Source organism: Aythya ferina, assembly GCF_964211825.1.
Source record: "Aythya ferina genome assembly, chromosome: 10".
NCBI lineage: Eukaryota > Metazoa > Chordata > Aves > Anseriformes > Anatidae > Aythya > Aythya ferina.
Genome location: NC_140306.1, coordinates 1498683 through 1516244, shown reverse-complemented (window position 1 = coordinate 1516244; position 17562 = coordinate 1498683). Strand labels below are relative to the sequence as shown.

Sequence of the window (17562 nt, the reverse complement as noted above, 5' to 3'; positions counted from 1 at the left end):
TCCTCAGCCGAAAGCTTAGCACAGTCCCATCCGTGACTGGTTTCCAGCTTGCTATCACAGCATAAGCAACAACAACATCAGTGGTGAGATTCTTCAAGCTGAATAATAGAGGTATTTGTGGGCACAAAATAAGATGACTATATTTAATGGGCTAGAAACTGTGTACTGTGAATTTATTTCTAGAGCTATTTTAGTTATAGAGATACAACAACATTAAATCTCTCTCTATATTCCCTTGCTAATCTCAAGTAGCAATAAGTATGGTAATTAGCTTTCACAAAAATTAGGCATTCAAAGGGAGCTTAAGTGCATAACGTCAAGTGGATACAGGAGCTGATAACTTGCTCCCAAGGGCCAGGGCAGGGCCAATATTTGGGCAGCACTGTGTGGCCAGCAGCCTGTTGCCAAAGGGACGCCGCCACCAGGGCGATGGTTTTTGGGTAGAGCCAGTGCAGAGAGGCTTAGGCAGTGCGGAGGATAAACAATAAAGCAGAGTTATTCCCTGTCGGGGATTTGGAGTCATAGCTCATTAAATTCCCTGGCATAATACAAGTTATTCTTTTATTGTGTGAGGCACAGGTACTGCTTTGTTTTGGGCTGATTGATGCGGCGCACGTAGCTTTTCCCAAGGTGCCTAATTGAAAGTACCTCGTCAAAGCTGCAAGGTGTGCTGACACTACCTTTGAAGTTATCATGTAACGTCAGGGCCTCCTGAGTTATTCTACTTTATTTTTACTTCATATTCTGAATGATTATCATTAAATAGATTGATGTTTTCCTGGGAAGATTAATGTATGTAGTTGCATGAGATTTAATTTTAGGTTTTAAATGCAGTTATTGTGTTCTAGCTTTAATGGCAACCAACCAGATAGCTGACTCCTTCTCAAACTGTGCTTATCGTCCCTGGAGAGGTTTAATGTGGATATCTATATTTTACTGTAAGACATAAAACTGAAGAAGGCCACAGCATTGCTATAATGACTCCATGGGATGTGACTGGCTTCTACTGGCTCTGCAGCTTATTTCTCATTATGGAGAGAGTGCATATAACCCTCCTTGTGGCCTGGGAAACTCATTGCTCTAAGCTTTACGTGGACCCATCTACCCCATGTTGGTAGAGTTTGGCTGCACACCGTGGCTCTGAGATAGCAAGGCAATTTAGTTTTCCTGTTACAGAAGCTGACTTTAACTCTCATATCATCTGCAAAGAACACCTCAGAACCTGAAGTTCCCTGTGATCCCCTACTTGGATGATGTTTTAATGTTTAAGTTGGAGATGAACAATGAATTTATTAGACATGAAGCCCCTAACTCTTGGTAGTTTTTTGGTAGTTTTGTGTAACTTTAGGTGAAAATAAAATGGGTTTATGCAGTAATTATTGGAGCAAATTATCACCTGAGATAATAGTGGGCCATTTAAAAAGAAAAGACCAAGGATCTATGTGCAAAAGGAAGATAACTTACTTGGCTTGAGATTTTTATAACTTATTCAAGTCCCAGTGGGCTTCCTGTATTCTTAGGGAGTGTCATGTGGAGGATCTTTTGTGCCCTAGGAATGAATTCTCCTTGAGCTGAATCGCTACCTGGATGTGCTTCTTTGTGAACTTTAGAGATAAGCACAGTATCACTGAAAGCGATTTTTTTTATTTGCTATAACAATCTGATATCCTAATCAGAAGTTCAAGAATCTTGTGGTTAACAATTTACATTCAAATAGACTCAGTTTACATTATTTTATACTGTCTGGCTCCCAAGTAAACAATAGCTCTGTCATCTAGATTTTTGACATTTAATGACCGGTCAATTTCCAGCTTAGGGGAAGTTCTAGATACAGACCAGCAATATGATCTGCAAGCTATTCTGCTCAGAGAACACTTGAGTAAGACCAAAATTGGTCGCACACTTTCATCAGGTTTTCACAAGGTTCTTGCTGTGGTTATTAGTTTCCATTCTCCACTCATGGCATGAATGATGTTCATGCCTTCCTTTTATTATATAAAACAGTTTAGCATTCTTGCTTTCTTCTTTCTTTTTAGATGTTTTACTTAATGTTAAAAGCTACCATAAGTTAGATCTAAAATAAAGAGGAAACAACAGTTAAACCCACAAGCAGACTAATCCAGCATTCCTAAGAAATGCTGCTTCAGTTATAAGATTTCTACACTTAGAGGCAGGTAGACACAGGGCCTGTGTGGCTTCACAACAAAAGCATGTATGTGTATATATTCACACACATACATACGCACATATATATGTGCTTTTGTTTTGAAGCTGATTCCTGATTATTTCAGGATGTTACTATTTCTGTCATATTGTTAAGTGATTAATTAACTGACAAAAGTGTCTATTCTATCTTCAACTTTTAGTAATTCTTAAATGCTTGGATGGAGCTGATTCAAACCCTTTTATCAAGGCTTTTCTTCAGAGTTGTTGAGAGACAGAAACACATTTCTGAACCAGCAGCTATGTTCTAAATTGTTATAGTTTTAGATGCAAAAAAGCAGTAACAGTAACGATCTACTGAAGATGCAAATATAAAATCCAGTATTTTGTATTCTGGATTTATATTGTACATAATATATAATTTAAAGCTTAAATTGTCATTTAAGCTGCAGAGCACACATACAAGATACTTAACACCTGGTTGCTTCCTTTGAGATCAATTGAAATAATAAAATGGAACAAATAATTGTGTTTTGGGTCAAGACAGTGGTAGAACGAAGCTGACTATTGCTCAAGGATATAGCAACTTCAGCATCAATAATACATAGCATGCAGCTATACGAATAAATCTCTTTTGGTATTCAATTCAGTGGTTCCTCATCCTTAGAAGATTAGTTTTGTAAATGCGTTTTGCAGCGGTGTGTAAATTATTACCTTTGGAGAAGTATGGTACGCTTACCGGAGAACTACTTGGAAGGTTCAACAGTGTGTTTTTTCAGTAATGTATGAGAATCACTGATCTTGGATAAACGCAGCAGAGCCAGTTATCATGACTGACATACTGTAGGGTAAAATGAATGCAAATTGCAGAAGAGTCCATTACTCTAATAAAACTGGTTTGGGGGTCCTGTTGAACTGTGCGATAACTGGACAAAGTTACACATTTCTCCTTCTGGCTTATGCTTATCTGAACAATAAAAAGGTGCAGGGCGTGATAAAATACAACATTTTATTCATGTATTTATCTGATGTAAGCTGCTAAAACAAAAACACTTTCTTAGTGTTTTATTAAAGGATTCAAAACATGTTTTCTGGGATTTTTGTCTGAAAAGATCTTTTAATGAATCACTTCTGAAAATACAATCAATCTTTTCTGAAACATCAGTATATAGTGGTCATATAATACTGTGTGGGGGCAGGAACTGTAATCTCTCCCAGGCACAAATAAATCACAATCAATACTCTTAATGAAACTGAGTTCTGCTTGGCAATGTCTCCTGCGATAGGGGTGGCAATTACTCTCACTGCTTAATATCAGTATTTTTTTTGGTGACTGTGATGGTCTGATGGTGAACAAAGCAAGGCTGTAGTGAGAGCTAATAACTGGCAGAAAGGCTCGTGTCACTTGGTACAATCGTGGGAATGGCTGCATTAGGTCAGACCACTGTTATACACTGTAGGAGCCAGCAGAGAAAGCACGGGGAGCAGGTGAAAAAAAGTCACTCAGTAGTGCTGTTAAACAGCAAAGAAATTACCCTCCCTGCAGACTTTGCCTATCTATAGTGACCGAAGCAGTGTCTGACACTGACAGTGTTTGACAAACAATTGTTCTGATAGGATTTGCCATCATCAAAGTGAGGGCGTTGCTGTATATTGCTTTTGATTAAATTCTCTGCCAGCTGCCTCGTGTGGGAGGCTGGTGACCTCCAGCCCCATGGTGTCCCAGCACCTGGGGCTCCCAGAGCTGCCGGGGTCTGGTTCTTAACCGGGGTCTGGTTCTTAAAAACCCTTCTGGTGCTTGCAGGCTCCCTCTCTCTGGGACAGCCCATCAGCTGGGGTGGCTGAGACTCCAGCTGTGCTTTGCAAACGTGGAAATAACATTATATTCTAAACTGGTTTTAAAACTGGGACGTTTTTTTTCCCCTTTAAAATGTTGCAGTTTTTTCCTCAGCTCAGCCACGCTTGCAAGATCTAGCAAAACCAAGTTAGAGAGATTTTATTGGCAGTGCTGCAGTGATGAACAGACTTTCATGGGGGTGTAGAAGAAAAGAGTTAAGCTTGTCACTAGTTGACTTGAAATGTTGTGTACAGTGATAACATAGTCTTGCAGTGTAGTGGCTGCCTTCATTATCCCTTCCTTCAGTCTTTCAGAGACTCAGACTTTTGTCAGTTGTGACTGCAGTACTTTCTCTCTCTGTTCCAACCACTTACCGTTGTAAGCTCCCTCAGTGCTCTTCTGTCCCAAAATTCAGGATGCACCTATACTCATGCTGCTTATCTAGGAGAGCGTAACTCCTATGTGTTAGCTAACCTTTCTACTGGTAAGATATCTTTTATTTATTTAATTATTTTGTAAGGTCATAGAGCATTCATAGCATCATAGTGTGATATATATTGGAGTTTTTCCACAATAGAGCTTGCAAGGCTGAATCATGACAACTTCTGTGCGGAGCAGTGCCTCTTCTAAACTCTATTTGCGTATTTAAATAAGTGCCGTGGAAATAATCAGATGCTATATGCACAGGTCTCAAAGGACAGAGCTAGGACTGACAATCTTAAAAATAATTGCTTACCAGAAATGTTTTCAAACTCTAGTAAGCTAGAGATGATGTTTTCTCAGTCTCAAAAATCTTTATAGAATTACTTGGACTAGAATACTAACATGATTTTAACAGTGACTTTTAATGAGAAATTACTGGCCTTATTATGGATACAAAATTAAGGATGTGGTAAAAATGTCTGTAGCTTTTAGTAACTCATGAAGAATTTCTTTCTACAAACAGAGAATGCCTAATTGATGAATCTAGCTCAGCTTATAGAATAAGTGGAGGCTTTAAGATATGACAGTGTGAACCTATTTCTATATGCAGATCTCCAGCAGAAATTGTAAGGCCACAATTAACATTATGCTAATTTCTAGTTTTAGAAATATATTTTACAAAATGCATTAAAAATACATGCTGAAATGCTGAGCATGTTTATGATGTTGTGTTCAAATGTACAAAGGTATGTATTCTTAAAGAACTGAAGGGCTGGCCAGGGTAGATTTAAAGCACATTAAAATAGTTTGGAAGTAGTATTGCAGAGCACAACAATCTGATTTATGAGTAGGAGGAAATTAAAGTGATATGCCATACCTAATTATTTTTGTTTTTGACTTAGAAATATCATAACTGTCATAAAACAAAATTGTCTTTTGATTGTAGTAATATGCATTGAAATAACATGTAGGAAAGTTAATCTTCTGAATCTTATGAAAAAGCTTATTTCATAAGTTTTTGTTTTGTACTATGGATGCATTTCTTCTAAAAGTTCTATTCTATCCGAAATACTTAATTTTCGGAGTGAAATGAAACTGTGGATCTCACGATGGCCTGATGAGGTGTTCCTCCGTACGAGGAGCAGGAAGGCAGGCAGTGTGACTCACGGAGCTCTGTGCTGTGCCTGTAGCCTGAGCACAAGCTCACTGCAAATGTCTGTCCCTGTGGACTCCCTGATGTGTTGCTATCTTCCCATCAGGAGAAAAAGCTGTGGAGAAGATGAGGTAGTCTCATGTGGCAGAGGCTGGTCCTCAAACAGCTTTTGCCGTAAGTTTCCTCCATAGCCTTGAGCACATCACTATAGCCTGGTGCTGGGGATCTGCCCAAGGGGAAAGTCCAGTAGCCCCTTGTTTTGCTCTTTTGAGGACAAGACAAGAACATCCCAGGAGAAGTGGAGCAGTAGATGTAAAAACCTATATGAGATATTGTAGAAACCAAGCTGATTCCCTCAGCAACACTCACTGCGGTCTGACAGCTGGCCTCACGGCAAAAGGGAAGTTTTAAATATTCCATTTTGCGCATCATTGGCCATCTCAAAATTGACTGATTTATATTCAACTTGAAAACTGGATTTCAAAGTACCTTTAGGAGTGTTGCAAGAAGGCGTCTGGCCTAACAAGAAAATTATTCTGTGGTATCACTGCATAATGTAGCTAATGAATTAAATCTAACAACCTAAGGTTAAATCTTTTTGAGATGTATAAAAATTCACATGAAAATGAGTTTTTGTATTAAAACTATCATAACTCGTTTTTCTTCAGCCAGAACATACATTATATCAGTGCATTGCTGTATGTACAGTTGTAAGGTGACTGTTACTGCACCACACATTTAATCTAAATACCAAAACAATTAATTATTTTCACATTTCTGTCATAAACCTTGCGTTTTATTTTTACAGTGCATCCATGTCAGGAGTCATATGAACAATGATGGCCAATGCACAATAAGTTTTAATTTCAGAGGAATTTATAGCTTTGTTTTAATGACTCATTAAAATACCATTTTGTTTATGGCTTGTCTTCACTTAAGGCAATGTTTGAGAAGTGTTATGATTTATAAAGATGAAATATTATAACTGAAAAAAACTATTTCAATCTACGAATTCTCTGTGGAGAAGGTACGGTGATTGCCAACAGCTCGGTGACTAACCAATGTTTAAATGTGCACTGGCATTTTTCAACAAACATTTCCTGAAGTGTTTTTTATACACAGAACTTGAATCTTCAAGTGGGACAGTGGGATTAAGATGATAGGCAGTGGTAGTTCAGAATGATTCATTTGGGGCTATCAAATAAATCATCTCTATTAAAAAAAAAAAAAAAACTAGATTTATTCATTGAACCTTAACAGCTTCTTCCAAAAGTTGTTCTAATTTATCAATTTAATAAAAATATGCCCTTTAAAAAGTGCTAGTATTGCTAATGTTAAAAGAAATCACATGCATCAAAAGGCCAGGAAGCATCGGTAGCTTTTTGGATGCTGATAGTGGTTTGTTAGAACAAACCACTGCCCCTTCTAGACTCTTAAGCTCACTGTTGGTGTGCAATTACCTTCATGCTGTATCTTGTTCAGGAATCCCACGGTGTCTATCACAGAGGTAGCTAAGCTGTTCCTCAATAAGCAGTACACCTATATTGCTGACTTGTACCCTCAACAGACACCCACATATTTTTATATCATTGCACATGTGGTGGACTTGGGTGGAACTAATTATTTTTTTTAATTAGAAGAGGGCAAACATCACCCTTGCAAGCAGTACTTGTGGGAAGCCCTGATTCTGTGTGTTCCTCCTGGGCGCAGGTTCCTCATTGCAGGTGGTGATGAGAGGGATGGGGGAACTGCTGCAGAGCCTCTGCTCCCAGAAAACATAACCAAATATTTGTGAGTGAGTGATCATAAAGACCACCATATGTAAACTGAGCAATTTATTTCCAGTTGTCATAATTTACCTTTGAGTGTTTTGAGTGTTGGCTAATTGATGGACTGGATTGACTTGGCAGGCAAGATCATTTTTTTTTTTTTTTTTTTGAGCTGTTCTGAGGTTCATGCTCATCTCCTCTCCAAGTGATAACACTGGTTTGTATTCCTGAATTTTAGATTCTCTCACAAGAGTTTGAACAGCTCCCTTGACAGTGCAGCACTTCTCTGCCTTGGTACTAGAGATGTAAAATTGAGTGAAGAAGTTAAAGCTGTCCTTCTGGGTGTGCTGCAGTTCTCTTCAGTGCTGTGCTCGCAGGTGTGGGGAGCTTTGGGTCTCAGCACCTCTACTTCACCAGCACCAGCTTCCAGCTCTGGGTTCAGACAGTGCAACCAGACTTAGCTCAGGCTCTACCTTCTGTACTTCAGGCACCATCTCTCATCTCCAGACAGCGTCTGGCCACCAAGTGCCTTCTCCCCTTGAATCCTTATTCTGCGTGTCAGAATTGCCATGGCATAATTGCAGTGTGTCATTGAACCTCTTGCTTTTTGGCTGAGTTCTAGAAGTGGAAAATTAAATGTATTGAAAGCAATTGAGGCCATTGTGTCTTCCTGGTGAGCCATGGTAACTGTCAGAGGCAGGAATTAGTCTTGTCTGGATACAGAAGAACAGAAATGTTTATCTATTTCAGTGAGAGGTGATATAGGCTGAAGCTGAAGTATGCTAACAGGGTTGGCTGTAATGAGATTATATGTCTTATAAGCACTAATGATTATATTCCCATTACTAAAATATACGTAGGGAATGAAGACAATTATACTGCAATCACTGTGGGGCTATGAACTTATTACAAAATATACCCAGGAATCAGGCACATATTTTTATATTTTGACAACTGTACTTTAGCTTTCACACTGGCATATATCAGGAATCTCTCTCCTGAAATCAACAGAATTAGTGGAATTAGAAGTCAAGAGAGAAAAGCAGGCTAAGCAAATTAATATCTTTGTAGGAGGGAAAGCAGGATGAAAGCGTCGCTTTGCTAACAATCATTGACTTGGTAAAATATGGTTTGCTTGAAATGTATTTTGCTGGAGTAAGCACTGTCACATAGGCCCTGGATTTCAGCAGGTATATAACCTTACTTTCAGCATGGTGTATGTAAATCATGAAACAACCATATATACCCACTCAGCCCCAGCCCAGTGTGTTTGGTGGTATGCTGAGACCCTCCCTGGGGTGCTGTGCAACACAAGATAATATTTCCTCATGCTTTCCTTTCTCTTGGCTGTCATTTCTGGCTTCTTATTTTATGATTTTTCAGGACAGGAGGTATATTTTCCTTCTGTGGTTGTGAAGTTTATAGCATAATGAAGCCATGGTGTGTGGCTTGAGATGCAAATAACTGATGACTGCTTGGCAGCTAGATCTGTCCAGTTACATGGTTAAATGAGAGGACTTTTGCACACAGAGGAAATTGCTTTTCTGAAGGACGTTCTGGGAGCAATGTCCTTGGCTAAACGTTGAGCTACCAGGTTGGAGCATATTGCAACACCACTTTTTTGGACACTGTTTTTTCAGTAAAGACTGTCATTCCCTCACTTTGAATCTTTGTATATATTAGATGAAATCACATTCAAACAAAGATTTACTGATTTCAATTAAAGTAATAAATCTCTTTATTGGAACATAACATAAAGAGTATATACGCTGTACTATTGGTTGGCCCTGCGACTTGACTGCAGCTCTTTAGACAGGGGAAAAGGAAAAGTAAGTGAATAAAAACAGCCTTCCTGGTTAAATGTGCCTCTCCCAGCTTCCTAGGCAGGGCTGTACTTTACCAAAAGAAACCTTGATGACGAAATAGTGACCCATAATACTGGTTGTGAAGTTTTTCTTGATAGTGCTTCTGCAAGCTTTTAAGGTGTAATCAAATCTTTGTGCTCCATTTATACTGTGATGCACTGATTTCTGTTTCATTTCTCTGTGAGGGGAAGAAAATCATTGTTGCTGTCAAGAATGTTTTTTCCTGGAAAATGTATATGCTAACATGACAATATAAACAAGTGGCCTTGCTGGCTTCACAGCTGGCTTTTTCTAGTGCCTTGGATGACCGTGGTCAAAGAGGGTGTGAGAGAAAACTGGGATACTTGTCTCAGTGTGCTGGGGAGATTTTTTTTTTTTTTTTTTTTTTAATTAGGAATTACATCCTTAGGCTTTGCTTATTTATTATGTTTCTGAAAATTTTCTTTGAGTTGCTTCTTAACCAGCCTTCGAGAAACTTGTTCACTTGGATGCCAGCTGCATGGGATATCTATTGTAGCTGAAAGCGCTCACTTCTCTGCTTTTGCAGGTTAAAACATTCATTGCTTGTTCATAACTCTCCTGTCCTGCAGTTGTCCTCCCCTGAAATATCTCCATCCTGTTCTTCCAGGTCTTCATCTTTGTGTAGGCGCATGGAGGTTATAAATGAGTTTCACCTGGAGGATGAACACAGCGCTGAAGCTGAACTCTTGAGTTTAAATATCAGTGTTACCAACGTGGCCTTCAGCAGGTCATCTCCCCCTGAGAATGGCTTTACTCAGAGGCGTTTTGATCATTACTTGTCAGTAAGTGTCCATGAAAAGAGTCTTCAAAAGGTCCTTTATTCTACTTGAGCTGTACAATAATTAATTTTATTTCACATGATAGCTGTTTACTGTTCGATATCTTCAGTAAAGTTTCATTTCTAATTAACGTGCATACCAGGAGGTTTCTCTTTATCTCTCAGAAGATATGTACTCAGACAATCCTGTTCTAGTAAGAAGTGCGCAAGCATGTATGCAAAACAGAGAAGCCTCTGACTCTTATTAAATTTCTAGAGCAAGCCTTAGTGTTATAAGCTTTTGATCAGATACGATCTTTTCTCAAACGCAATCCAATATCCCTGGGTGGCAGCTATTTCTTTACTTTTTTTTTTTTTTTTTACCCTTCTTATTTTAGCTGGTAGTTTCTCATCAGTTTTCTCCTCTTGTTTCCTCTGTGTAAGAACTCAGGCACTGAGCAGTCATGGTGCAGTTGTGCTCTAAAATGTGCAATTGAGAAGGTGGCAGTGCCAGCTGGGGTGACTTGCTCCGTCCTGGACTTTGGGCTGCAGCAGCTCTGTCCATGCTGCCTCTGGTTAAGACAGACCACAAGTGCATGCCCTGACTGAATATTTTGGAGAAACAAAGCATGAAGAGCTCTTCCACCCTCATCCCCTCTCAAGGGGCTGCTGGGGTGCTCCAGCACAATGTCCCTGCTCAGCTTGCACCGTTTGAGCCCTAGGAGCTGTGCAGTGACTGCTTCAGGACAAAGAACAGCTGGGTACATATTTAAAAATGTAAATTTCCTTTCTGCAATTAATCTAATTAATGTAGGCATAAATGAGTAAAATAATTTTATAAACAAACAACTCTTTTCCATCTCTCATTATAATAAACTTCTAGAGATGTCTTAATAAGCCTTGCCTTGCACCTAAGCTGCCACATCGTGTTTAGTGTAAGTGCACAGTCTCACCAGAAGGATGCAATCTTGCACAACACTTTCTTTTTATTCAGCAGCAGTTCTGCACATAGCCAGCTGTGGTGTTTGATCCTCCTGAACCAGGTGTTCAAAGGTCCTCGTGCAACTAGAGGGACAAGCAGATGGGGAGATGCACAAGCTAAGTGCCTAGCTGCCATGGAAACTGATTGAAATTAGGAAATCAATTAAAGACAAAACCAGAAAAAAAATTGTTATCACTTTAGGAAACTCTTTGCTTGTCTACATCTTTTCATTTTCTATAGCTCCTTCCATCTTAGGCATGCAGGTATTTTAAGTTTTAATTTGTTACTCTGTATTAGCTCAACAAAAGGAGTTCTAAATTAACCTGAATTACCTTGCATTAGCTACAGGCTGAGTGTATGCATAAACACGGAAATCCAGCTGCTTTATGAGGAATTGCTCTGGCACAATAGCTTACTCTTATGTCTGAACTCTTAGAAAATTTAGCCTTGAGGGCTGACTTTTCAAATGAGTTATGAAAAAAATAAATCACTGTCAGGCTGGGAAAGTAGGAATCTGTGTTCTGTTAATGGCATAGCTGGACAATCTAGGAAAATTCTGGATAAAAAAAGAATTTATATTTTGCTGATTTGAAATAAAGTTGTCAGAATGTGTCTAATGATAATCATATTTGGCTGAAAGCAGGCAGTGTTTGTCTCAATACCTGTCTGGATGTGGTGCCTGAAAGACATTGAGTCCCAGGTGAGCTTTTCACCTCTTAAATTCCCATCTGCTCCCCGTGCTCTGTCCCGCTGTGTCCTGCGCTCTTCCCGTTGTTCCTTGCGCCCCTGGGTTGTGTTTGTTCTGTGCCTGTGGTCCTGCTGCTCAGCCCTGGAGCACTGAAATCAGGAGCAGCAGCAGTGTGGTCTGAAGTATCTTCTGTGGGCAGATTAATAACCCTACCAGCATATATTTCTCTTTCAAACCAGCATTTGTAAGTTCATCAGTCCAGGAGCTGGAATGCTGGAAGGGCCCTGAAGTTGTTAAAAAGGCCATACTGGTTGCAGTTCAGTGGCAATCAAATCCTAGCCAAAGTTCAACCTTTCAGCTTCTTTAACTGACATTTGGAATGGGATTTTCAGCCATCCCGAGAGATGAAGTTCCACTAAAAATCAATGGGACTTTTACAGTTCTAATGACTGAAACGCCTTCAGAAATCCCATCCTTAGGATTCTAAATTATTGTCTCATTTTCAGAAGTGCTTAGCAGCTTTGCCTAGGTTTTACTGCTGCTGGATATCACTTGGGTCTCTCTAAATCTCCTCCATTAATGATCTTAAGAGCTGTGGGAGCTGTGCTGAGGACACCTGCAACTATGGCTGACATTTGTGGATTTTTGGATTAATTTTTTAAAACACTTGCCAAAAAAAAAAAAGATGTTTTTTTTTTTATTTTTTTGAGATTTTCATAGAGATAAAGCCTTACATTATTCTTGCATTCCCCTTTGTCAAGCATTCAATTCCCTATTCGATCTACAGGATCTAAATAAATGAGCATGTTTGCCTGTCTTACCCAATGTCTAATTAAATATGAAGATTACAGATGTACTTGAACTGAAAAATGAATGCTGATATATTTTCATTGAGATCTGGATTTATAATGAAATGATTTATTACTTTCAAATTAGAAGCATTAGAAGAAGTTACAGTGTTTGTACTTGTGATTGCAACAAACTGCTTATATTTGCATCTCATGTTTTTTATACAAACACCATCCCTCTTTTGTAGAAAATTGCTCTGAGATGATGATGTTGCCCTTCTGAGATTTTTTTTTTTTCCCTATAACTTTTTAACTGAGTGCAATGCCTAGGGGAGAAGCTGAGCCTTAATCTATTGCTTTTCTGGTTCCAGTAGCTGAACTCAATCTGAGGCTTGAAATGCCTTACTAAAAATAAGATTTGAGGTTGTTACAGCTGTTTTCTTGTCTATAGTTTTAATTTCTAATGAATCCCATGAACTTGATTTAACATTAATATTAGTTAGATATTTTTCCTTTCAAGAATATTTTTCAATTGCTTGTTAGGCTTAGAACATCTGCGGAAGTCTTAAGTGATGTTCTTCCCTCCCCAGAATTGCTGATATGTGGACAGCAAAATGATAAACTTCTGCAGGAATCACTATTTATCTTCGTGGCAATGAGATCGCTTAGTATCATCCAGTGAGCAAGTGGCTGTGCTGTATTTCAAGACACAAGGCTGTCTGATGAGAAGGGCAGTAAGAGGCAAAACTTTATTTTAGTTCATAAATACAAAGCTATGTCACTGAGAAGGAGCAGTGGAGAAAGACTTCCAACTGGTAAGCAGATGCATGTGTGGGGGTTCATGCTCTGCAACCGGCATGTTTAAGCCGTTAAGCATGTTAAACATGGCAGTGCTCAGCCACCTTTCATTGTACCTGAAACAAGAAGATATTGAAGTTTTCTTAAAAAAAAAAAAAAAAAAAAGATGCAAACAGTGATGGGAAAAAAAAATAATCTTTTGTGATTCACCTGGCATGCGGACCCCAGAATAGCTGTGTGTGAGCAGAGTGCAGTGGCAGGTGGAATTTATTTCCTGGAGATGAAGTAGAATTGCAAAAGAGGAAGACAGGGCTGTGCTGGGTGTTAGCAGACAGAGCCCGTGGTTAGCGTGTTTGCTGTTAGTATGAGCTTTTTCTTTTTTTTTTTTTTTTTTTTTTTTTTCCCCAGGATAAGACCTCGGGTGAACTACAAACTACAATCACTGGTAGTAGAAGACTTTGCAGCCAGTTTTGTCTTGACTCATGCATGTTGTCTTCAGTACTGAGTAGATATCTGACAAATAAGTGAAAGCAAGAAAAAGATCTTGTTCATTTAGTTAAGACCTATGTAAATAATACCATACATTAGTGTGGGGAAAAATGCTTTTATTTTTACTCTGGATTTACCATAATCTGGTATAAAAATAATATGCAATATAAATGTGTTTATACCTTAGAGTATCTTGTTAAACCATTTAAAGTTAACTAATGTTTAGCTGTTCTGAAACTTTAATTAGCATTTAACAAGAAAGCAACAGTATAGCCAATTAGACATCTAAGCAATAACACACACATACACTTCTATTTTCTAGCAATTAATTGATAACTAGTTTACCGTGGGCTAATAATTAAATGAGAAAACATTCTAAGCAAATTGAAAGCACTGATGCAAATGAGTTCTGCATTTATTCTTTTCAAATTCACTGACCACATTATCTAATCTGTCGGGAACAGAGAAATCCTGAATTATGCTAAATATATACTCAAGCTGACTAACCAACCCTTAAAGCAACATTTGTCACTTTTTGGAAGCTTTAATCGCTCTGCTGAAGGAAAGTCCTAATGCAGTGCCAAGGCTGGCAGGTTAAATGTGGTGCCGACCACTGGTATGAGGGCAGCTGATGCTCTGTGCCCCGTTGATCAGTTGCCTGGCTGGTGGATCGACTCCTCTCTGCTGTTTTTGCTGGAGACAGCAACCCCAGGCACAAGCAGAGGATGTGTGTGTGTCCTTCCCAAGAAGAAAAAAATCTCAACCAAGTCTGAAGACAAAGGGGTCACCGTTTCAGCTACACGAGTGCTGGCAGCAGACAACTTCTGTGTTCTGCCAACTGAAAAATAAATGAAATGTTTGACAAAGAAGAATATGAGTTGGCAAAATCACTTGGTACATTCTGTACATGAAAATTGAAGACATTTTTCTACTGAATGCAGCAGTGATCACTGGGAATAGCTCCATACAAACGGGAAGCATCCCCATCACTCGTATTTGAAGTAGAGCAATCTCCAGAACATGGAGGAGAAAGTCTCATTTTGTCTTCAAGTTCATCTATTTATGATATCTTCCTCATCTGGACTGGCAGTAAGGTGAAATTGCCTGAGGTCTATTAAGCTTTAAACACAAGCCATCTGTTCAAACAAAACGCTCCCCAAAAGATAGTGTTTCCCAATACCACCATTACCCCTGAGCGTGGCAGAACTGCTGTGTCCATATGCAGGGCATAAGCAAGGCCTGACTGTTTCAATTGCTTTTCCAGCACAGTGAAACTGGAAAATAAGGCAACACCAGGTGTTTCAAAAGACTTGAAGGAAATGAAGCAATGTTTTCAATTATTTATTGTTTTTATTATTTTAATTGTTTATTTTATTATTATTTATTTAGGCAATTGTCTTATCTAAATTTGGAGGTGCTGTTTTATTAGTGTGAAATCAGTACCTGGGACCTCACAGCAGTACTTCAACAAGTATTGTGTAATATAATAATTTGTGTTCAAATTTTAATGTACTGTGCTTTCACCCATGAGTGCAGATTAGCAGATTATGAGGAGTTAGAAACATTTGTTGTGTTTGGTTCCTTACTGAAGACTCGAATCCTACTTCCCATGTATGCACAACCTTTGGAAAGGAGTGAGTGGCAGACCCTGAGGACAAACCCTAGAAGCATCCATCAGAGCTGCAGCTCATGTGAGTGAAGATCACTGCTGTCCCCCACCAGGTAACCTCCCCAGGGGGCAAGCACCCCATTTTGGGGCTGCTCTGCTCCTTGAGACCCCGTCCTCTGTTTGCTTCATGGACTCTCCTGACTGCTATAACTGTAATTTCTCTAGATGGATTTTTGTCAAGTCATTTATAGACAAGGTGAGTAATGACATGTCACTGCCTTCTTTATTTAAAAAGTAACATTTGCCAGTATCCACAGCAAGAGCTTCCTATTTGAAGCAGTCTCTTGAATTCTTTCTGAGCTGAGAAACAGATAATACTGAATGTAACAGACATTTTGGGATATTTCATGTCAAAGAAATATGGTAGAATTACAGAATAAGTATTGATTCACATTTATCACTGTTTCATAACATTTTTTTATTAAACTTTATTTAATCCTTGCTTTCCAACTCATTACTTTGTCTCTGGTTGTGACAGACTTTTATGATTTATTATGACCTCTTAATAGATACACACTTTGAGTTACAGAAAGGTAGAGCCATATTAGTTCTTTCAATCTTCTCTAGTGCCAATATAGGATTACTTTGGGAAATAGTTGCTTAAAATGCTTCCAAAAGCTTTTTTCTAGTTTGAAATAACTCCCGTGACGGGGTGTACAGCAACTCAACTATCATTTGAAGAAAAGGTCACTGTAAGGGAGCCCAGGTACTTGGAGACTTTCCTCTTCCTCTGGAGCATCGTATGCCTTGGTGTTGGAGCATCAGGTGCCTTAGAATTGGGGGTTATGGACTTGTAATGTTCAGAAATAAGGGCAAAGCAGACCTTATCCTTACAAACTTTCATTCCCAACAGCTGTTGCTAACACAAATATCTCCATATCATATATATGCAACTATAATTTGAAATTATAAGTAGTGCATAAATTTACTGGTATTTACTGCACAGACATAAATAGAGCTAAAACTAACTGGAAAATAAAATAGAAGGAGGTTTATGTCTCATGTAGATGTCAGTGCTAACTTGAATTTATTTTGGTCTGATTAAGTATTACATGTAATTATTCATCAAACTATATATTTAACAAGAACAGTCTGATTTAGTAACTAGAAGAAAAATATTGAAAAATATAAATGTTATTTACTAAATAGGAAATAACCTCAAGAAGTCATAAAAAGAGTTGCAGTCTGTAGTAAGTTTGGAGAAAAAAAAAAGTAAAAATCTGACACAACTATCCTGGATGTTTTGGGTAAAAGATAACTATTATTTTATAGGCAGACTGGAAGTTCTGAAATTTGGAGACATGGTGACTTGCCATAATGATCACATAAGGAATATAGCTGTTTTATTTGTGGTGTTTCTAGACTTTTGTTTTTTAACCTTTATTTATATGTCATAACTCATTTGCTTGTGATCAGATCTCCCTTCACAGCTGTTGAGCGGATGCTGTGACTGCCACTTGTCAGCCCTGTGAAGCTGTGCTCCAGATAGCCACACATCTAGGGGCTCCCAGTCTACGTGCTACAATTGAGCACAAAACACCCACTTTGATGCTAACGGCTTCTGGCTAGTGCTACTTCATGGTGGGCTTGATTTGATCTGTCTTTGTAAAGCTGTAGTTGCTCTTAAAAGTCCCCAAAGCTGTCAGATCTTCAGAATCCCCCAGAACCACCTTTTGATCCTCTGGAGTTTCATCTGGTCCCGTTTGAAATCAAGGACAAGGAAGGCTTTGTGAAAGCTCCCGTTAAGAGCAAGATACTACAAGTGTCCAGAGTAAGTGGCAGCACTCGGCAGCTTGAAGCCATTGACAGAGAGCTCGCGGTGATTAATGGTCCCCAGTGTGTCCTGAGCCCCCAGTGTATCCTTGAGTGAAAGCAGGAAATTACTGCCGCCTTCCTATGGAGTAATCTTCTTTAGCTCTTCATCTGTAAGCCTGCTTTGGGAGGAAGGGTGTTGTGTATCCTTTGCAGGAGTCTCTAATTGAAAGAAGAGATGTTTTTCTGGCAGACAGGGAAATTCAGGAAAAAAAAAAAGCCTCTTGGTGGGCAAGCTGAACTCTGTGGCTTAAGTTTAGAAAACAGATATTTATTGGGAATTTTTGAACCTGCAGAAAAAAACCTTCAGGAAAAATAGCACAGAGAAATACACATGTGGCAGTGTGA

General features: G+C 38.9%; 1 long non-coding RNA gene across 3 annotated transcripts; it reads left to right on the top strand.

Moving 5' to 3' along the window:
* The first annotated feature begins 7 nt into the window (after nt 1–7).
* On the top strand, nt 8–15720 carry LOC311442365. 3 transcript variants are annotated; one of them, XR_014696580.1, is made up of 5 exons: nt 8–111; nt 9839–10013; nt 13037–13261; nt 13653–14827; nt 15270–15720. It is a non-coding gene; the product is annotated as an uncharacterized lncRNA (long non-coding RNA). The 3 variants fall into 3 exon arrangements; XR_014696581.1 differs by having other exon boundaries at nt 13653–15424; nt 15568–15720; XR_014696582.1 differs by having other exon boundaries at nt 13653–15720.
* Nucleotides 15721–17562: the final 1842 nt, after the last annotated feature.